The 22967-nt window shown below is 40.7% G+C and overlaps 1 pseudogene; it reads left to right on the top strand.

The window, feature by feature from the left end:
- The first annotated feature begins 14709 nt into the window (after positions 1–14709).
- LOC101725757 (cysteine and histidine-rich domain-containing protein 1-like) lies at positions 14710–15660 on the top strand (annotated as a pseudogene).
- Positions 15661–22967: the final 7307 nt, after the last annotated feature.

Genomic DNA, 22967 nt, shown 5'->3' with positions numbered 1-22967 from the left:
TGAGTTCCATAAAATCACTGTTTGTCATCAGTAATTCCTCAGTGCCTTCTCAGTCTTTTTAGTGGTAAAACATAATAACAATATAATATCACTAAAGCGATTTTTGTTTGATTTTTTTTTTTTCTGGTACCGGGGGTGGAACTCAGGACCTTGTGCTTCTGAGGCAGGTGGTGGAACTATTGAGCTAAATCCCCGGCCCCACTAAAGTGATTTAAAAGAAAATGAGTCACCTCTAATCCATACACCGTAATATACAGATTCCTCAGGGTTTTTTTTTTAGGTCTTTTTTAAACTCCCCACTCCATTTTATTAAGGAAAGAAGAGGTCCCAGCCCTTTGAATATCTTTCTTTGCCCCCATCCAGGTGAAAATACTCATTTTTTATACCTCCCTATTTGTCCTTTGAAGTCAAAATTGGTTTTACTTAAAATCTGCACTGAATGGTTCTTCCTTGACAGTTCCATGCAGGATCAAAGGGCTGCCTTCTGCACAGGGTGGGAGGTATCAGTTTCCTCATACACGGCTGCCCTGTCACATCCGTGTAAGTTCACATGAGCAAGGGAATGCTCACAGGACTGGACCCAAGATATCTGTGTGCACATTGTGGCTGTGTCAACATTTTTTTGTTTCCAACTTGTTACTCTTGTGATCTTTGATATATCTTTTTTGTTTGTTTGTTTTTTTGTTTTCTGAGGCAGGGTCTCCCTTTGTAGTTCAGGCTGGCCCTGAATTCACTATGTAGCCAGGCTGGCCTCGAACTTGCAGCGATCCTCCTGCCTCAGCCTCCCAAGTGCTGGGATTACAGGCGTGTGTCACCACGCCCGGCTGATGTATCATTTTTATAATTAAGAATATAAGATATTTTGGGGCTGAGTGTATCGCTCAGTGGTAGAACACATGCCTAGCATGCACAAGGCTCTGGGTTCAATCCCCCCCATCCCTACCAGGGATCCAACTCAGGACCTTGTGCTTGCCAGGCAGGTGTGGTGCCACTGAGCTACATCCCTCGTGCACATAAGTTATTATTAATTTTAAAAAAATATATTTACCACCTTCTAGGTGTATACTCAAGAGAAATGAAAACACATTCACACAAGTGTGAATGTTCATAGAAGCAATTCATAATAGCCAAAAAGTGGGAGGAAATGAAATGTCCAATGACAAATGAATAGAGACAAAATGTGGCCTATCCATCCACTAGTACAATGTAATAGTGTTAAACTATCAAAAGAAAGAACAATTGATAAACCTGGATGTACTTGGAAAACATTACACTAAAGTGAAGGAAGTCAGGCCCAAAAGACCACTTACTGCATGAGTCCATATATGAAATGTTCACAATGAACAAATCTACAAAGATAGGAAGGAGATTGGTGATTGCCAGGGAAGGGGATGAGGTTAGGATAACAGATAGTGACTGCTAATGGCGACAGAGTTTCTTCTCAGGGTGATAAAAATGTTCTAAATTTGATTATGGTAATGTTTGCACAACCTTATGACTATTCTAAATATCATTGAATTGTACACTTTACATAGGTGAATTGGGTGGTGTATAAGTGATGGCGAATCCTTTAGAGCTTTTAATAATACAAACAGTTTGATCCCCAGTACCACAAAAAAACAAAAACAAAAACAAAAAATAATAATAATACCAATAGCTCATTGGAGCAATGTGTGCAATAGGTCCACCACCACTGATATATAAATTTTATCTTAATAAAGCTGATGTGTATATATATATATATGTATGCATATATATTAAAACACATTTAAACAGAACTTAATTTTTTTTCTTTGAGACAGAGACTTGCTATGTTGCCCAGTGTGTTTGGCTCCAGAACTTAAGATTTTAAAGGTGAGAAAAAAAAGTATGCCCAAGAATCTGAGGAAGGAAGATTTTCAGGAGTGGGAGGTGGAGGAAAGGTCTAACCATGTCTGACTCTTATGGCCCCTTGAAACACCACAGGATCCCAACCGTGAGGCAGCCATGGTACAATGAGCAAGATGGAAGTGGATAACATGGCTGGGCTCCTAGTCCAGAGAGCAGGTGACCCACCATTATAATCTGGTGCAATAGCCTGTAATAGTGACAGCCCCAGGGAGCCCTAACAACCTAGGTTGCCATGGGAAGTTGGAGGAGGATTGAAATAGAGTTTGTGTGTTTGAGTAGAAAGCTTTCAGGTGAAGCCTGAGGGCTGGACAGAGGAAACAACAGAAATAGCACAGAGGAGGCCTGGGACAAGAGAAAGCTTGGACTCAAGAAAAGGTCAGTGTCTTAGTCACTTTCCTGGTCACTGGGACAAAATATCCAACACCCACAACTTAAAGGGGAAGTTTATTTGGGATCATGTTTTTAGGCCGTAGTTAGCCAGCTCCAAGGGAAGAAGGCATGGTAGAAAGACTTGGGTAGAGGAAAGTTGCTCATGCCAGGTTGGCCAGGAAGCACAGAAGGGAGGAGCCAGGGAGGAAGAATGAAGTTGAGGAGGACACAGAATAATATTCTTGTGAGCCTGACTTTCCATTGGATGCCACTCAGCTAGGAGCATCATTTACATTTTTAAAAATCACAATTTGTTCATTTTTTTGGTACCGAGGATTGAACTCCAGACTTTGTGCTTGCGAGGCAGGTGGCGGAACCACTGAGCTAAATCCCCGGCCCAAAATCACAATTTGTAAAGACACAAATGAGAACTTCCAGAACTGCTTCAGAAAGTGTCAAGGATAAGTGTGTTTGAAAACATGGAGGGGCCGGGGATTTAGCTCAGTGGTTTCTCTGCCTGCTGCGCAAGCGCAAGGACCCGAGTTCGATACCCTGTACCTAAAAAAAAAAATAAATAAAATAATAATAATAATAATAATAATAATAAACCTTTAAAAAAGAAAATATGGAGAGTATTTTGAGGGGGATACATGGTAATATGTTTTTTATTGTATTAATTTTTTAAAGCATTCATTGTATGTTTTGATCACACTTCATATAAAAGGGTATTTGGAGGGGCCGGGGATTTAGCTCAGTGGTTCCACCGCCTGCCTCGCTAGCGCAAGGTCCCGAGTTCGATCCAAAAGAAAAAGAGGGGGGTGGTGTTTGGATATTCAGACAGATATATATAGGGGGAAGATGGTATAAAGACACTGGAAAAAGGTGGTCGTGTGCAAGCCAAGGAACACCCACCAGAAGCTCAAAGAGCCTTGGAACAGTTCTCTCTCCCAGCCCTCAGAAGGAACTAAGCCTTCCCCTGACTTGATTTTCAGACTTCTAGGCACCAAAATTGTGAGACCACAAATTTCTGTTGTTCAGACCACACAGTTTGTGGTTATGACAGCCCCAGGAGAGGAATCCAGGTAGGAATAATATGAATATCACCTTCTGGGGCCTGCAGGAACATACCTGGGGCCTTAGAGGAGAACCACCAAGTGCTGGTACCAAACCCTACAGCCCACAGTCATTGTCCAGGCCTATGGCCAGGCTTGGTGGCCCCTCTGTCCCCCATTACCCCAGAAGGAGGGCACCAGAGATGTCCAGAGCAGATGTCTGGGATGCATTTGGAAACCCTGGCAGAGGAGTCTCAAGTTAGAGCCTGTCCTGCTCAGGGGGTATCCAGCATCTGGATCCTGTTTGCTGTCCCCTGGCAGGGAATTTGAGCTGAACTGTGGAAAGTATAAGAGAAAGGGTAACTCTGTCTGAAGCCAGGGCCCCGGGTTGGCAGTGAGGAGACAGCAGGACCTGGAGTCAGGGGTCCTGTGCTGAATTCTACCCTTCCTATTTGCTGGGTAAACTCAGGCTAATCATGTCACCTCTTTGTCATAGTTTTTCTCATCTGTAAAATGAGTGCAATGGTAGAATTTATCTCAGAATATTGCTGCCAGGATTCAATAGAATAATGCAAATACCAGGATGTTTAATGAAGGAGGGCTTTAGATTCTTTTTTATAAATCGTGATACAATGTACAGTCTTCATCTATTTTCTGTTATTATAACAGAATACCTGAGCCTGGCTAATTTATGCAGAAAAGAAGTTTATTTGGCTCATAGTTCTGGAAGGTGGTGATTCCAAGAGCACAACACCAGCTAGGGCTTTGTGCTGTGTCAACCCACACTGAAAGCAGAAGGGCAAGCAGGTATATAGGAAAGGAAGGAACTATGAAAGGCAGCATCACTTTATGATTACTGTCTTAGTCATTTTCCCATCACTGAGAAACAATACCCGATACCCACAACTTAAAGGAGGAGAAGTTCATTTTGGATCATGGCTTCAGCCCATGGGGAGCAGGGCCCAAGGCAGAAACAGGATAGTCAAGGGGCATGGTGGAAGAAAAGATGCTACAGCATGGCATTCAGCAAGTACAGCAGAAAAGGTGTGGGAGATTGCAATATTGATTATGCTCAAAGCAGGCTGTAAGCAGTGCAGGCTGTGAAGAGTTAACCCCACAATTTCTCATTTTGAGAACAAGTCCCCACAAAGCCTATGTGCTGAAGTCAGAGTAACTCGCACCCAAATTCCATTCCTACAACTAAAACCTTCTTAACTAGAAGGATAATGTTCTAATTACAACCATATATTTTGTCTATTCTATTCCTAATTAGAGATGGCTTTGTCTTGTCTTTTATGACCCTTGCTTACATTAATTTCCATAGAAACCACACAACTTCTGATCCTTGCACATAGTACTGCCCTTGCAAGTAGCTTGTCTTTACCCCAACTGATTACTAATAAAAATGAGTGGCTTGGACAGATCAGCACCTTTGTTGATTGCACTGGTATTGGTTGTCCTGGTGCCCCGCTTTCTGTCTCTCTCTGTTTTGTCTTTTAGTTTTTTTCTCAGGCCTGGATCATAGACTGAGCAGGAGACTGGAGCCTACTGTAGAGGTTTCTGGTAAATTTTCAGGGGTCTCCAGTAAAAGGGAGGATCAAGGGAGGGAGATATGACTAATTGCTCACATAAGTAGAAACATATAATACTGTCTTTTTGTGGCTGGCTCATTTCACTTAACATGTCTTGAAAATTCTTCCATTACAGCACATGTTAGCTTACCTTTCTTTCTTTTTAAGAAAACATTAGGTAGCTGGACATGGTGGTACACCTGTAATCCCAGCACTCTGGAAAACTGAGGCAGGGGAATTGCACATTCAAGCCCAGGCTGAGCAATTTAGTGACTTAGCAGGGCTCTGTCTCAAAATTGGAAATATGAAAGGGCTGAGAATGTAGCTCAGTGTTAAGGCCCTGGGTTCTATTCCCAGTACCCAGGTATGTTTTTTAATGTGGATATATATAAAAGTTGCTACTTTAACCATTATAAAGTGTGGGGTTCTGCAGTATTAAATATATCCAAAATATTGTGCCATCATCGCCACCATCCTTCTCCAGAACTCTTTTCATCTTGAAGTTCTGTATCCATTACCATTCCACTTTCTGTCTCTATAATTTTGTCTACTTATACTACCTCACATAAGTAGAATCATACACTACTATTTTTCAACTTACTTATTTCACTTAGCGTAAGGTCAGCAAGGCTCCTCCATGCTGAAGTATGTGTCAGAATTTCCTTGCTTTTTTTTGGTACCAGGAATCGAACTCAGGGCCTCGCGCTTGCCAGTCAGGCACTGTACCATTGAGCTATAGAGCTATATCCCCAGCCCCAGAATTTCCTTGCTTTTTATGGGTGAGTAATATTCCATTAGCTGAACAGATCAAACATTATCTGTTGATGGACATTTGGGCTCCTTCCTCATGCTAGCTATTTGGGATAGTGTTGCTATAAACATGCATGTACAAGTGTCTCTTTGAGACCTGTTTTCAATTTTGAGGGGAGATGTATACTCAGAAGTGAAGTTTCTGGATCATATGGCAATTCTGTGTTTCATTTTTTGAGGAACTGCCATAATGTTTTCCACAATGGCAGCATTATTTTACATCTGTTATGATTTAAATATGAAATTTCCTCCAGAAGTCTCGTGTATTCAGAGGTGGGGCTTTAGAAGATGATTGGATCATGGGGGTGATATATTCACCATGAATTAATCTAAATGTGTTGTTAGGAGGTAGGGCCTTGAAGTGGTGTGTCACTGGGAGGGTATATCTCATTCTTTGGCTCGTTGGAAAAAAGATCCTAGACTCAATTTGTTGGTGCCAAAAAGAATGTATTCAGACACAGAACAAGAAATCTTGACAAGCCAGGGATTTAGCTTAATGATGCCTTGCCTGCCTGGCAAGTACAAGGTTCTGAGTTTGATCTCTGGTACAAAAAAAAAAGAAAGAAAGAAATCTTGACAAGGCAGTTTTAGTATTTCTTCTGGAGAAGAAAGCAAGTATAAGGTAGCAGGCATGCAAGACACAAAGAAGGGTCAGCTCTTTTATTCTAATAGGAAGGGGTAGCTGACCTCTTCCCTGTTGGCTGGGTAGAAGGTTCACAATCTGTCCAGATTGGTTAGCTCAGGTGGTATGGGAGGAATCAGAAAAATTGTTGAGGAGGAAGGAGTGCTGAGCAAAGGGGGAATGTAGATAATAAAAAGTCCTTGGCTCCTGATAAGCTATCTTGGGTTTATAGCTGTGTTCCCAGAGTTTGAACTGAACAGGCAACTTTGTGACTGGTGTGTCCAGGAAGGACTTTTCAGGGTGAGCCAGAGCCCAAGATATAAAGAATCCTGTTTGAAGGGCTGGGGATTTAGCTCAGTGGTTTCACCGCCTGCTGTGCAAGCACAAGGACCCGAGTTTGATCCCCGGTACTAAAAAATAAAAAAAAAAGAATCCTGTTTGATAGAAAACACAGAAGCTTATTGTTTACAACACCTCCTTTTCTGTGCTTCCTGGCTGCCATGAGGTGAGCAGCTTTCCTCCACAAAGCCCTTCCACTATGATATTTTTCTTTGGAGCCGCCCAACCATGGACTGAATCCCCTGAACCATTAGCCAAAAACCTCTCCTCTTCTAAGTGTGAGTGTTAGGTATTGTGTCCCAGCAACTGTAAAGCTGACTAATATAACATTTCCACCAGCAAAAGAGTTCCAGTTTCTCCACATGCTCACCAACACATTATTTTCGGGATTAATTTGTTTGTTTTGTGGTGCTAGGGATGGAATCCAAAACTTCATACATGGTAGGCAAGTGCTCTATCTTGAGCTACTACCCCAGATCCCAGGCCTTTTAATTGTTTCTTTTTTCTTTTTTTTTTCCTTTGGTACCCGGAATCAAACTTGGGACCTTGTGCTTGCGAGGCAGGCAACGGCACCACTTTGCTAAATCCCCAGCCTTTTGTAATTGTTTTTGTTAGTTTTAATTTTTTTTTTTTTTTTTTTTGGTACCAGGGATCAAACTTGGGTCCTTGCACCTGCAAGGCAGGTGGTGGAACCACTGAGCTAAATCCCCGGCCCTGTTAGTTTTGATTTTGAGGCAGAGTCTCACTAAGTTGTCTAGACTAGTCTCAAACTTGCAGTCCTCTTGCCTCTGTTTTTCAAAGTAGATGTGTGCCATCACACCTGCCTCTTATTGTTTTTGTTTTTAAACAGAAATGGGTGAGATGGTATGCCTTCTTTTTCTATGAGACAAATATTATATGCTGCTTTGTGCTGAGCCCTGAGCTACCTCAGTGTAAGCACAAAGCTGCAACTCTGCTTATTTGGCTAAGGGACAAGTGGGCATGAGGAAGGAGGCCCATGATTCATGTCTACTCTTGGGGGGCACCCTCTTCTGGGCATCTGAAAGAGGCATTTTTCCTCAGGATGCCTGACTCAGGGAACACTGATGCCCGTCCTTTATGTGTTTGCACAGTTTCTAGGAGACCCCAGGATTCCAGGGGCAGCCCACTGCGTGGAAGGGAAGTGGGAACAGTTGCCTGGATCTTGACCTGAGACCCACCCTGGGTTGGGGAACCAGGCTGGTCTGGGGCATGTTTGGGTTAGGAAAAGCTGTATTCATAATTACATGCAAAAACCTATGTGATCCAAAATGCAGAAACTGCTGAAATGCTGGGAAGATACAGGCTAATTTGGGGGTTGTTCAGACAGTTTCTGATAGGGGTTTTAGAAATCTTCCCCTCGGTGGTTCTGCTGTCAATGTAGCCAGGCTAGACTCTCCCTGAGAGACATCCCTGATTCCCAGAAATATAGATGGAGGGCCTAATAGTGGATAGGGGACAGACCCTCCTCATGATGGATGGCAGCGGGTGCCCTCCCTGGCCCTGGAACCAGTGAGTGCTCCCAAAAATGGAGCCCTTGTCTCCTGGGTCAGCCTCATACACCACTTAGCTGGGCTGTTAACTGGGCTGTTCCCTTTGGCCTTCTGCTCCCCAGGAGAGCCTCACTCCCAGCACTGAAGCTGCTCTGGACACACACTCATGAGATGGAGTAGCTCTTAGATAACCAGTGGCTCGAAAGGCCTTGGGGTCATCCTTCTGCCTGACGAGCTTCACCATTCAGGAAGATGAGGCCACCTTGGAAAGTGGTGGGGCCAGACATGGGGCCTGGATGTCAGATAGACTTAAGTTACCTGCTGACCTGGGGAGGGGATTTACCTCCTGCAGCCACATCTCCTCACCTAAAAAGTGTAGCGAACAATAATTGTGACCACCTGATAAAGCACATGAGAACCAGTGAGGCACTAAAAAACATCCAGCCTATGCCTGGGTGTTGTAAGTAAATGGCCTGTGACCAGTGAAAATAGCTGGCCAAATGTGTATCAGATGTCCCTTGAAATGTGGCCCTGGGTATAGCAGCTCACTCTCTACCCACAGGTCTCTTCTAGAAATTGCACACAGAGAAAAGATCTCTGTTAATGAGGATTCTGGTTAAAGTTTAAAAATTCACAGCAAGCCCACTCTGCATAATAAAGTGACAGAAATACAACAATCCTTTAATGTAGAAGAATTAACTGTTGGTCCCAGAAATTCAGGGCATGCCAACAGAATTCTTAATTTCTTGAACTGATGGTTTTCAAAAGGCAACCAATTTTAGACTTCTTTCTATGTGTCAGTAAGACTCCCACAGCCCTGACAAAGGGCAAGATTGTCTTAATGTCTTACTCAGTAAAAACCATGCATGTGGGGTCTGAATTAAAGGCAGCTCTGAATTTCTCCTGCTGAGCAGAACGTTGATATTCTCTAATCCCCAACAGAGTCAATGGCAGCACTGTAGCCTGGGCCTCCCGGCATTGTAAGGCTCTACATAGGGCAAATTTTCATTCATCCTACATACGTTCATTTTGTACTCAGTCCCTGTCCAAGCTCAGGTTCCGTGTTGTGAGGCAGGAAGTTATTTCAACCAGCCGTGAACACAGATGTTTGATAAAGCTGCAGTCAAGTTACTGTGCAGTTGAACAACATGACAAGCAAATGATGTGAAGGAATAGGGCAAGGTGTGTGAAAGAGAATAAGAGAGACTAGATAATGTAGATGGCAGGACTTGTGGAAGGATGTCATGCAAGGAAAACCTTGGTAGGGTGAAAACTGAAGGATGATGTGAATTAACCAGAGAACAGCAAGAATATTGGAGTTCCTGGGTGTCAACACCCGTGGAAAGCCCCCAGGTAGGAATATGCCATTATAGGAGATAGGAACTGTTTTCAAATAGCTGGTAACGACTGAGGCACAGTGAAACAAAAGAGGAAAAATCATCATCACCATCATTGTCAGATGAAGCTGGAGGCTCATAACTATTTTGTATGGGCTCATATACACCAGCCAGTGTGCTATACCCAGGGGAATACTAGCCCCATTTAGTTCCGAAAGGGTGCCAGCCTTGCTGCAGATGGAGAGGCAGGAGACAGACAGGTGAGGGCACACACTGTCGGTCACACGACCTGGCTTTTCTTCCTGATTCCCCTTTTAAGACAGGAAAGAAGGCCTCCAACTCCTCAACACAGAAATTTCATTATTTTGAAATTTTTATCAGTGGTGGTGAACCTATGGCATGCATGTTATTTGTTTTTCTTTTAAGACAAAAGATGTTAAGGTCTGAGTTATTTTTTTCTAAACTAAAACCTCAGTGTTGAGTTTTAATTGCAGTGTTGGCACTTTGTGATTAACAAGTGGGTTTTGTGTAGCAGTTTGGGCACCTGTCTCTAAAAGGTTTGCCATCACTATTAGGTATCATATTGCATACTTTATTTTAAATTGGGTTGATGAGGCATCGACACAAGAAATTCCACTTAGAATATACAATTTGATCAGTTTTCATATGTTTATACCTGGGAAATTATCTCCATAATTAAGGTAGTAGATCTTTCTACCACCTCCAAAATTTCTTCATTCTCCTCTGTAATCACTTCCTCTTTTCCTTCCCCTAGTCCTTAGGCAAACTCTGATCTGCTTTCTGCTATAGCATTAGTCTCTTCTCTATTGCTATAAGAAAATACCTGGAGCTGGGCATTTAAAAGAAAAGAGGTTTAGGGGAGATCCATCACGGTCGACTAGAGCCAGCAGTACCACAGACTGTTCTGAGACATTGACCCAGGTCAGTGCACACGGAGCTGTACAGGGTGGTTGGAAGATCAATCATCAGAATACACTTGAAGAAGGTAACAAACAGGTGAAATCCAGAGAAGAGTGGCTGGAATAAGAAATGAACTACCACTTGACCTGGAACAGATTGCAGCACAGGTTTAGAGAGCACACCATTGTGTGAGACACACAAAGTTCTCCAGAGCAAGAAGCTGATGGGGGTTGCTATTGCTCAGTGGTCAGCATAGCCACCACTGCCCTCAGTACCAGGCACGCTGAGCAAATGAAGAGACCAGAGCCTGAAATAGTTGCCTGGGAATGCCTCCCAGATCCTGGGTGCCATGAGGACTGTGAGACAGAGAAGCCCAGGGGTGAGGAATTTGAAAACAATAGTGCTCTGCAAGCAACCAGTACCTGGCAGTGGTGGAACATTGGGGAGAGAGGTTTGATTGACCCAGAAATAATTAGTCACCCATTCATCCCACACGATGGGAGTGCTGTGCTAGTGGAACATTCAGTGCACTGCCTATGCTTGCTGACAGTTGCCCCCAGGGGCCCCACAGCACCCCCTCGGTCAGGGCTGCAGAGGGCAGGGAGCATTGACTGCATCAAGTCCATGAGTTAGAGAGTGAAGTTCTTGAGACAGTAACCAAAAAAGGATCATGAGCAGAGGGACAGAGTGGCACCCAGGTCAGAGGGCTCCTGCTTATGCACTAAGCAAAGGGCTTGTGGAGGGAAAACACAGAGTTGACCATGGGATTTATCCTACAGAAAAGGGAGTGGGAGTGAGAGGTCCCTGGTAGAAGCTGACAGAGAATCTGATGGAGGGGAGACTATGCCACATGTGTCCTCCCTTAAATTAACTAGGGTGGTCAGATCTTGGGACAGAGACAGAGGCCTAAAGTTAACCACACCCAGAGCAATTGCAGCCAGGAAGCTGGCCCAGAGAAGCAGCTGACTTGGCAGCCTACTTGCTCACAGGTTGGAAGTGAGGCTATGGGTGAGGGGGACCAGACCTGCAATCAGACTGTAGTGTAAAAGCACTGTGAGGAAACCTCAGTTTTGAGTTTTTGCAATAGCAAGAGGATTTTTAAAAAATTATTGTGTCTTGGGCTGGGGACTTAGCTCAGTGGTTCCGCCACCTGCTTCGCGAGTGCAAAGTCCAGAGTTCGATCCCCGGTACCCGCCCTCCAAATTATTGCTTCTTCTTTATTATATTTTAAAATTGTTATTATTCTTCTCTTCCCTCCCCCCATGTCTCCTTTTCTTCTTTCCTTTGTCTTTTTCCTCTTATTCCCTTTTGCTTCTCTTTTCTTCTCTCTTCCTCTCCTTCTTTCTATCTCCCTACTTTTCCTCTCTTCCTTTACACCTTTCATCTGGATTATATGTACAAGATGTCCATGTATATGTGCAAAAATGAGTTAGAATTAGCTGGCACTGTTGTACCTTTCAAAGGCATGGCAGGGTAACTTTTACCAAAACTGACATAGCAGATGCAAACATAAACTAACTACTAATATACTAACAGATTCTGACAATCTCGCAGTTGTTTTCAATCACTAATTACACCTCCCTCCCTCTGCATCCCTCATCCCACTCCCAAGCCTCTCCTCAATACCCTCAATACTAACCTTTTTCTCCTACTATAAAAATAACCCAAATAGAGTCTGACCTTCTGTTTCTTTTCCATCTATTGATATTTCTCTTCTCTACCTTTCTTCTGACTGGCCTACCCTTCTTTTTCTGACTTTTTTCTCTCCCTCCCTCCACATCTCAATGTAATTATTGATAGCAGTATAGTTCAGTCTGTAAAGGGCACTGACAAAAGGGTGAAACTGTTAAAACAAGTTTTCACGTACATCATTGATATATGATTGGGTCTCTTGATGTTGTAATAACCTGTAGGAATTCTTCCCTTGTAACACACTTCCAGTTCCAATTATATTAAGCTGAGTAGATCAAGGAGGTAGGCAATACCAAGAAGCAAAGAAATTCAAGATCATGTCACAGCAAAGCAGACACTAGCTAAAGGAATCTCCGTACTAGCCACATAGCCTTTCCATTCTAGCTGATGTTTAACCCACAGCACACACATACAAAACCAGAAGCATAAGAAAAAAGGCAACAGGGCCAGGGATTTAGCTCAGTGGTGTCATGCCTACCTCGCAAGTGCAAGGTCCTAAGTTCAATCCTTGGTACCAGAAAAAGAAAAAAGAAAGAAAGAAAAGAAAAAAGGCAACATAATGGCGTCTCAAACTCCCAACTTTCTCAAAGCAGATCCAAGGAACATTGGTGGAAGCAGGAGCCAGGTGGCTAAATTACTTGAAATGATCAAAGAGGAAACAAAGAAACTTTCTGAACTCAAAAATGATATAATCAAACAAATACTGGACTTAATAAACAAACTAATCAATGAGCTTGAAGAAGATTCAATAAAAAAATTACAAGAGCTAACTAAAACAAATCAAAACAGGAATGACAAATTTACCAGCGAATTAGAGTTCATGAAAAGGTGCCAAACAGAAATCTCAGAGATAAAGAATTCTACTGAAAGCATGAGCAGCAGAAGTGACCAATGTGAGGAAAGAATATCAGATATAGAAGACAGGCCTGTAGAGACCATATACATAGCGATACATTAAAAACAAGAGAGCAGGCTGGGGATTTAGCTCAGTGGTTCCACCACCTGCCTTGAAAGCTCAAGGACCCAAGTTTGATCCCTGGTACAAAAAAAAAAAAAGAAAGAAAAACAGGAGACCAAGGAAAGTTGATTCAACAGCTACTAGATGATGCAAAGAAGAAGTTTTAGAAAAGTCAGAAAAGAGCACACATGGCATTTTAAAAATCTGTTTACACAAATCCTAGCAGATGACATTCCAAGTATGGGAAAATAATTCAACATACAGGTAATCAAGTCATACAGAACCCCAAACCACAACCAGAAAAATACTTCTCCATACACATAATAGTCAAAATCCAAGAAGTCCAACACAAGGACAGACTCTTAAAAGCTGTTAGGGAAAAACAACAAATCAGTTAAAGGGTAACCCAATAGGATTACAGCAGATGCCTCAATTCAAACGCCCAATCAAAAGACACAAATTAACAGACTGGATCAAAAACAAAACCTAGTGGTGTGTTACCTACAAGAGATATATCTAATTCAAAAAGAAATCCATACACTAAAAATCAAAGAATAAAAACAATATTTCAGGCAATAGAATACTGAGGGCAAGCAGGAGTAGGTACCCTATTTCCAGACAAAGTGGACTTCAAAATTGATCAGAAGAGGAAAAGAAGGTCACTATATATCAGTTAAGGGAACAATTCAACAGAAAAAGATAATACTTTTAAATACATATGCACCAAACACTGGCACACTCAATTTCATAAAACAAACACTACTACACACAAAAGATCAGATAAATATCAACACAATTATAGTGGAGGACCTCAGTACCCTACTATCACAAACAGATAAACTAGAAAAAAAATCAACAAATAAATATCAGACTTGAACCTCACTTTTGAAGAAACAGACTTAATAGATAGCTAAAGAGTGTTCCACACAACGATGACAAAATACACATTCTTCTCAGCAGCACATGGAACATTCTCCAAAACAGACCACATACTAGCCTATAAAGCATGCTTAAGTAAATGCAAAAGAATAAAAATTATCCCATGCATATTAATAAAAATTATCCCATGCATATTATCAGATCATAGTGCAATAAAACTAGAAATCAATGGCAGAAGAAACCACAGAAATTATGCAAACACATGAAGATTAAACAATACATTCTCGAATTCTTCAAAAGAATTCTTCGGGTCACAAAAAATCAAGGAAGAAGTTAGACATTTCCTAGGATCAAACAATAATACTAAGAGGGAGGTTTATAGCTGTGAATGCCCATATTAGAAAAGCAGAACAAGCCCAAATAAACAATCTAATCATACAATGCTCTAGGATGCACCTCAGCATCCTAGAAAAGCAAGAACAAACAAAATCTAAAACTAGTACAAGGAAGGAATTATAAAGATCAGAGCAGAAATTCATGAAACTGAGACAAAACAAAACAAAACAAAACTATAAAGCATCAATGAATCAAAGAACTGATTCTTTGAAAGAATAAAAATACATAGACCCTTAGCCAATCTTACCGAAAAAAAGAAAAAGAATGACGGACCAGTGCTTGTGCTTGGGATAGGACAGTCACAGTCATATAGTTTTGCAGTTCTGGTGTTTCAGCTTTGCCTATAATGAAGGGAAAGAAAAATGGCCCTGCTGTGCTATGACCAGGGCTGTGGTGAGTGCTCCGATTCCAAGGCCAATTCCAGTGCTTGCACATACCATCCAGGTGTTGCAGTCTTTCATGATGTGCTAAAGGATTAGTCTTGCTATAAGAGAAGAACAACTGATTTTTCTGATTTCTTAGTATTGTAGGCTGTACAAAAGGTAGGCATAATAGTGAGAACCCACTAGACCCAGTAAAGCCAGAAGTCAAGACAACTGAGAAGAAAGAACGATCTGAATTGAAGCCTAAGTCTCAGGAATGTATCATTCATTACCAAAACCAGTAGAAGCAAAAAAAAGACCAAGACCAGATGAATCAATGACAAGTTTGGAATTAAAAATATCTGCCTCCCTAAAACAACTTAAAATGTCACCAGGGAATGAAGAAGATGAGAAAAAAGAATACAGAGATGAAATTAAGATTGGAACCTCAGGTAAAGATGGAGGGTGCTCAAAGACATATCAGGGTCTACAGAGTATAGAAGAAGGCTGCATATATCATTCTAGAGAGCTGATTTTTCCTGAGGGAATAAAATATTGGAGTTGTTGCAGAAGAAAAACTTCTGATTTATTTTAATATGCTCTTAGCCCGAGGGTGCTGTACAACAGGGAAACATGTGTGGACCAAAAAGAATGTTTGTTCCATGTAGACATGACTGGTGTCAGACTGGGGGTGAATTCACCATTTCAGTATATGCTAAAAATTCACTTCCTGATTTTAGATGATTAGACTAATGAAATAATACTTCATTAAATTGTATTTGAATGAGAGAAAGAATTATGGGGTGTGATTGATGTAAAGTGAAGTTATGTAACTATGACTGCTACAAAGATTGAGATCACCATGAGAAAAGCTGACCTATTCAGTGGGCACCCGGTGAACTGCCTACAACCAAAAAACAGGAAAAAAGAAAAGAAGATACTACAGATTGAGTGGAAGAATGAAAAACAAAGCTGTTGACTATTTCAGAATTCTTTTTTTGGGGGGGGTACCAGGGATTGAACTTGGTTCCTTGCGCTTGGGCAGCAGGTGGCGAAACCACTGAGCTAAATCCCCCGCCCTTGCTGCTATAATCTTTTGTTGTTGCTGTTTTTGTTTGTGAATCTAGCATTTCAGGGTCAACATTCTTAAAAGCCAAAGTCAGGTTATCTTTTTGTCTTCTGTCTTCCTTTTGCGTTCTGTAGGATTGACTATTCATTTTTCCTCACTGTGAGAACGTTGTGTCCCATACTTGAAGAAGCTGGAAAATAGCTCATAAACATAATTGCAGAATTTCTCAGGACAATACAATGTTAGACAGAAAAACAATACAGGACTTTAAAAAAAAACACTTTTGTCCAATAATTGGTAAAGCATAAAGTGTCGAATTTAATCAGATATTTCATGCATTTTTGTTCCTACAATACTTGAAAGTCTTTAAGGAAGATCTGCATTATTTTCCCTATGTGGATAGTTTTTCTAGGAGGATTAATTCTGAGATAATGCAGTAGGTAAAAGGGAATATATGTTGACTAATAAAGTAGATACCTATATTACTTGCCAAGTAGTATGATTTAAAAATACAAGAAACATAATTATAATTATAGAAGTATCAATTTGGCTAAAATCCACAATTTTATAGGACTGAACAATAATGTTAAAAATCTCTTAAAAGCGCAAGGACCCTAGTTCGATCCCTGGTACCAAAAAAAAAAATCTCTTGGGCCGGGGATTTAGCTCAGTGGTTCCGCTGCCTGCCTTGCAAGCGCAAGGTCCTGAGTTCAATCCCTGGTACCAAAAAGAAAAAACTCTCTTTGCTGATTATTTAAAGATATATGTATGGTGTTATGAGTAAATTATACCTATTATGGAATATTGCCTATTATTAAATTATACCTATTATACCATGCATGGTTTTATGATTAAATTGTACCTGATTTATAGTCTAAATCCCCTTAAATTTTTAGTTACCTATAAAAAGAAATACATATCAGGTTCCCCTGTTGGATGAAAAACTGTAAAATTATAAATGTAAAAGTTTGTGGAAATACAATTGGAGTATGGGTAAATCCATAAATTTTGCTTTATGACAACTATTACATGTTAAATAAAAAAGCTGAATTCTTTCAGAGTTTTTTAAGGATTTCATGAAGAGATTCACAATTTTAGTGATATAGTGTTAATTATAGTGTTTCGTTTCCATTACATGTAGGTAGCACAGAATTTAATTATTTATGTTATTTTTTGAGTTAGTGCAGAGCTCCAGAAGAAATTGTAAATTAAGAATGTTATGAAGTTTAGAACTCTGCCGGAACTTAATAAACTTGGGGAGTAGTCTTATATCTATTAAAAGTAAAGTAAAAGGGGTTTATTTCCAAAATCCCGAGTATTTTCTTGGTATTAATAGGATTCTTGTAAAGACAAATGTACTAAAGGACTATTTTAGTTTATAGATTGTATATATCATTCTACTATTCTTGGAAGATCACTATTAGATTTATTAGTTACATATTTAAAGATATAGCTCTGTCATAATTACAAAGACAAAAAAAGACAACCAGGCTTTGTTGACTTTGAAATGACATGGCAAGAAATTTGATGGTAGAAAGAGTACATAACTCTAATACTAGATGTGTCTCAAGTTTTTAGAGTGTTTTCCTGATGTAGATATAAGGCCAGACCGAGCCATGATTGAGACCACTGAGGCAGGCAAAGTCTAAGCAACGTGCGATGAGTTTATTGCCATCTGGGTGCAGATGGGCCAAGGCCGAGAAGGCCGTTGGCACTCAGAGGAGGGGGCTCGTGGCTGATATAGGACATTTTAGGTAAGGGAGGGAGGACTGATCAAGAGGGTGGAAAATTTGAGAGTCCTATGGGTGATGGGCCTGGGGCTAGCTGATAAACAGAGCAGTGGTGAGAGCAGCAGGGCGGCTGCTGGCTTCTTGTTATCTCTATGCTCCTGTGGATGTGGGTAGTGGATCTGTTTGGCAGGGGGTCCAACTTGGGGGACCTGTCAGTAGAAACCCAGGTTCATTTAGAGACATGGAATTTGGGGGTTTTTAAAAATATATTAATTGGTACATTTTAGGTATACAATACGTTTACATTTATCATTGGGTGTTTGTACCTGAACATGATGTATCTTGGTCCTTATTTTTTACCCCATTACCTGTGAGCCCTTCACCCCCTCTACCCTTCCCTATTTACATAGACTTTGTTTCCATTTTTTTTCTTTCTCATAATTTTTCCTTTCCCTTCTTCCCTTTCCCCTTCTCCTCCCACCACCCCTACACCTTTGGACCTTTTCCTATTTCAAATTATCAATTATTCGTTTTAATCATTTTCATCCTTATTTACACTCTCAGTTTCTCACACTAGAGAAACTATTCAGTATTTACATGTGTGTCTTATTTATTTCACTTAAGAGTATGGCCTCAATATGCATTCATTTAGCTATACATGACTCTAGTTTCTCTTTCTTTATGGCTGAGTAGTACTCCATTTTATAAAAAAACACATCTTCTTTATCCAGTTTCCAGTCGATGGGCACTTGGGCTGTTTCCAAGCTTTAGCTATTACGAACTGTGCCACTATAAACATAGGTGCACATATATCGCTGTGGTACGATTCTGTTAATTCTTTGGGGAAGATACCCAGTAGGGGAATAGCTGGATCAAATGGGACCTCTAGTCCTAGTTCTTTGAGGTATCTCTATACAGATTTCCACAGTGCTTGCACCAGTCTGCACTCCCACCCACAGTGGAGAAGGGTTCCTTTTACTCCACACCCTCGCCAGCATTTATTATTGGTTGATTTCTTGATAGCAGCCATTCTTTGTGGGGTGAGATAGAATCTCAGTGTTGTTTTCATCTGTATCTTTTGAATGACCAGTGATGTTGAACATTTTTTCATATATTTATTTGCTGTTTTTACTTCTTTGGGAAATAGCTGTTCATTTTGGATGCTCATTTTTGAATTGAGTCTTTGAATTTGGAGGGGTCTGATTTTTTTCAATTCTTTATATATTCCAGATAGTAGCCCGTTGTCTGAGTTACAGCTGCTAAAAATTTCTTCCCATATCGTAGGTTGTCTGTTAGCTCTGTTGGTGGTTTCTCTTGCAGTGCAGAAGCTTTTTAATACGATGAGATCCCAGTTGTTAATTCTTTGTGTTAGCTCCGGTGCTACTGAAGATTTGTTCATAAAGTCTTTTCCTATGCCAATGTAGAGACATGGAGTTTTGTTTATTGTTTGTAGGAAAAGGTTGATACTTAATTGAACTCAAAGTCATTTTTATTATACCGTTTTTTGGTACCTGGGATCGAACTGCTTGTGAGGCAGGTGCTGTGCCAATGAGCTAAATCTCTGGCCCTTTATGCATTTTAATGCATCCTTCTTGAGGCTGCTTTCTCCTGAATATATCTTAATCTATTATGGTCGAACTGTTATCTAAAGCAAGTGAAATATTCTAACCTCCGATTTAGTTAAAAGTGCTATTTCTTTTGATACAGCTATATAGACCAGTTTCATTAGTGGGAATGAAGTTTATTCCTAAGAACCTCTGAATGTGTTGCCCAGATAAAAATTTAAGTGACCTTATCTCAATCTTATAAAAGCCATTATGGCCTGTTGTACTTTTTCTAGAATTATCTATTCATTTTACTTGCCCATTTTTTGACTGGGTTTTTTATTTTGAGGGTATGATTTTTTTTTTTTAGTTCTTTATATATGCTAATGTTAGTCCTCTAAGGAATATCTGTAAAAAAATTTCCCGTTCTGTAAGTTGTCTCTTCTCTCTGTTGGTGGTTTCCTTTGCTGTGCAGAAGGCTTTTAATTTGGTATGATCCCACTGTTAATTCTTGGTACTATTTTCTGTGCAACTGGGTTCGGTTCAGAAAGTCCTTGCCTATGCCTATGACTTTAAGAGTTGTACCTATTTTATATTCCAGGAGGTTAAGAGTTTCTGTTTTAAGGTGTACAGTAGATCTTTGATCCACTTTGATTTTAGTTTAGTACATGGTGAAAGATATGGCTCTAGATTCAATCTTCTGCATATGCATAGCTAGTTTTCCTAGCACCCTTTATTAAAGACACTATCAATCTTCCAGGGTATGTTTTTGGCCCCATTGTCAAAGATAAAATACTTGATTGTGCTTGGGGTTGTTTCTGCATCCTCTATACTGTTGGATTGGTCCACATGTATATTGTTGTGCCAGTACCATGTTGTTTTTTTTATCACTGTGGCTTTGTAATATAACTTCAGATCTGGGATTATAATGCCTCCTACTTTGATCTTGTTACCCAGGAGGATTTTGCTATTCTGGGTCTCTTCTGGTACCGTATAAGTTTTACGATTGTTTTCTCCAGTTCTGTGAAGAATGCTGTTGGTATTTTGATTGGGATTGCAGTATATCTGTATGTTAGTTTTAGAAGTATGGTCATTTTGATGATATTGGTTCTTCCTATCCAGGAACGAGGGTATATTTCTATTTTCTGATGTCCTCTTAGCTCTACTTTCTGAATACTGTAGTTTTCCTTGTAGAGGTCTTTCACTTCCTTAGTTAGATTAATTCCTAAGTATTGAATTTTTCTTGTTGCTATTGTGAATGATATGTTTTCCAAAATTGTGTTTATGTTTCTCTAATTTTTTTATGTCCAGTTGTACTTGTTTTTTGAAGTTGGGTATGCTGCTGTATTTACATGCTGATAATTTTTTTTTTTTTTTTGGTACCGGGGATCGAACTCGGGTCCTTGCGCTTGCGCAGTAGGCGGCGAAACCACTGAGCTAAATCCCCAGCCCTATATGCTAATAATTTTAATCTCTTCTTGTTGAATTGTTCCCTTAAGCAATTTGTTGTGGCCTTCTTTGTCTCTCCTGATCAGTTTTGGGTTTTTTTGGTTTTGGTGGTTTTTTTGGTACCAGGGATTGAACTCGGGTCCTTACGCTTGCAAGACAGGCAGCAGAACCACTGAGCTAAATCCCCAGCCCTCTTCTGATCAGTTTTGTCTTGAAGTTCACAGGACAGCTACACCTGCTTTCTTCAGGAAACCATTATATGAAATATTGTCTTCTGTCCTTTGATTTTTTACCTTCATTGTGTCGAGAAGTCTGATGTAACGCTAACGGAAGTGATTTAGAAGTGATTTAGAAGCCTTTTAGAAGTGATTATGTAGGGCTGGGGATTTAGCTCAGTGGTTTCACTGCCTGCTGCACAAGCACAAGGACCAGAGTTCGATCCCTGGTACCAAAAAAAAGAAGAAGTGATTATTTTAGGGGCTGGGGATTTAGCTCAGTGGTGCTGCTGCCTGCTTCCCAAGCTCAGGGTCCTAAGTTGGATCCCTGGTACCAAAAAAAAAAAAAGTAGCTAAAAGTGATTCTATAGAAGAAAGGACACTGCCAAAGGAAAAAAAAGTCAATACTCTACTTGACTCTAGGAGGACTCTTAGAAAGCCCATGCTAGGCTCAAGTCCCTTTGACATCACCAGGTGATGTAGTCCTCCTTTTGGATTACCTGGCTGTGAGCTTGATCCTGAGCAAATCACCCAAGGTTTTATATGACCTTTCTGGGGGTTCAACCCATCAAAACCAGGGCCAAGTGGAAACTCCCTTTTCCATGCTGGCATGTATGCTGCTTCCTGTGCTCCTTTTATAAGAGAACAAAGAGAGGCTCAACCCTGAGGATGCCAGAGAGGTCAGAAAGGTGCTATAACCAAGACAGTAAATCAGATCCTTTAAAATTAGGATTTTTGAAAAAGAGATAAGCTACTTCTCTAGCTTCCTCATGCTGAGAAAATAAAACCACTGCCACCCCCAACCCAAACTTGAAACCAAGGAGGATTCACCATTTCCTGCCTTTTAGACCAAAGCTTGGCTAAATCTACATGTGGGTTTTTTCCGACTTTTGTCCTGACCCATCTCTAATTTAGAGCACTCCTGCGCACTTGAGGGGGGTGGACTAGCTGCTCTCCTAATTTGGCCAAATTGTAAATAAACTAATTTTTCCATTTTTATGGGCTTTTCTTGTTCTTGGTTGTGGGCAGGTAAACGAAACCAAAGAGCCAGGACCCAGATGCAGGCCTAACTGAACCCTGCTGCTTATAGGATAGTGAACCATGAAGGGACTAGCTCACTTGGACTGCCCTTTGTGGTTTCTATGGAAAAATAGAATCTGGAAAAAATGAATTTGTAGGACCCTATGGACCTGAGGTTTATAAACCCCTCATACATTCTCATCGGGAGTGCACACCAGGCCTCATCCTTCCTTTTCCATGTCTTTGGGTGGTCTTATGAACCCGTTTGGTACTTCTGAAGAGTCATGTTGAGACTTTGGAGTCATGAGCTTATCTGGGGCTTCTTCACAAGGTGATGGGCTCCAGTTTCTTGAACCATTTGTCTGGCAAAGAAGCTCGGATTTTGGATTGTGTTTGTGGTCAGTGTATTCAGAAGAGACAATAAGAGAAAACACTGTCTTACAAAAACTTGTTGGTGTTTGGAGATCTCTGTTATGATTTGCTTCAGAATAGAAAATGCTTGTTCTATCTTGGAGCTTCCTAGAGAAATTTTGGTTATCTGTGACTTAGAAAATTGTTTATTGTGATATAACATAGCCTGTATAACTGAAAGTGTAATTTCCAAGGCAAGGTAAAACTTTAAAAGTTAGAATTTTTTTTTCTTTAGAGACAAGTGGCTTCACCAAACATTCTCAGATTTAGGGCCGAAACCAGCACTCTCTCTTGTCATGCTGGAGGAATGGACAAAATAGGCAGCTACAGTACTGGCCCCAGGAGATCAAAGTCCAGCTTCCTTTCTAAGGTTAGGGAGGAAGTGGAAGATGGCTGGGAGGGATAAAGCAAACCTGGAGCCATCCATTGTCTCATTGTATTCTCTCTCCCCTTTCTTCCTTCCTATAAAAGGCCCTTGCATATCTGGACACAGGGAGATGGTGATTTGTGGTAATATGATAGGAGTTCCCTCCATCTCCTCAGAGCTGGCTTTGAATAAAGCCGTTTTTTTCTTTCTTTCATCAAAAATGGCTTCCCATGGTTTGTTTGCGAGCAGTAAGCAAACAGAACTGAGCATACAAACCTGAATGGCCAGTAACAAAAGTGCACTATGATCTAATGCAGATATTGTCAAGATCTTTTGGAGTAACTTCGGCTAGAATTATATTTGTGACTGCTTTGTTTTGCCCTTTTGAACTCTTGGCTTTGTTTGTTTGTTTGTTGGTATCAGGGATCGAACTCTTGGCTTTTTTAAACTGGT

Source organism: Heterocephalus glaber, unplaced genomic scaffold, assembly GCF_053883595.1.
Source record: "Heterocephalus glaber isolate CG9 unplaced genomic scaffold, H.glaber_assembly_v1.0 deba00001687, whole genome shotgun sequence".
Classification (NCBI taxonomy): Eukaryota; Metazoa; Chordata; class Mammalia; order Rodentia; family Bathyergidae; genus Heterocephalus; species Heterocephalus glaber.
This window is presented reverse-complemented; position numbering and strand designations above follow the sequence as displayed.